Here is a 486-nt window from a genome sequence, read left to right as displayed (position 1 = left end):
CCCCCCCCCCCCCCGCAAGATGCCTCTCTTTTATCTTTTAAATTAAGTGATGGAGTACCTGGGTGGTTCAGTCCATTGAGCATCCAACTCTTTTCTTTTTTTTTCTTTTTTTTTTTTTTTTGAGAGAGAGAGCGGGTAGAGAGAGAGGGAGAGAGAGAATCCCAAGGAGGCTCCACACCATCAGTGCAGAGCCTGATGTGAGCCTTGGACTCACAAACTGTGAGGTCATGACCTGAGCCAAAATCAAGAGTTGGATGCCTGAAAGATGAGCCACCCGGGCGCCCCCGAGCATCCAACTCTTGATTTCGGCTCAGGTCATGACCCCGGGAGTTATGGGATTGAGCCCTGAGTCGGGCTCTGTGCTGGGCATGGAACCTGCTTCCGATCGTCTCTCTCCCTCAAAGTAAATAAATAAATAAACAGATAAATAAAATAAAACTGAAGTGATATTCACAGAACATAAAGTTAACCATTTTTAAATTTTTA

Source organism: Herpailurus yagouaroundi, unplaced genomic scaffold, assembly GCF_014898765.1.
Source record: "Herpailurus yagouaroundi ecotype Mexico unplaced genomic scaffold, PumYag 67032, whole genome shotgun sequence".
Lineage (NCBI taxonomy): Eukaryota > Metazoa > Chordata > Mammalia > Carnivora > Felidae > Herpailurus > Herpailurus yagouaroundi.
Note: the sequence above shows the minus strand (reverse complement) of the source record.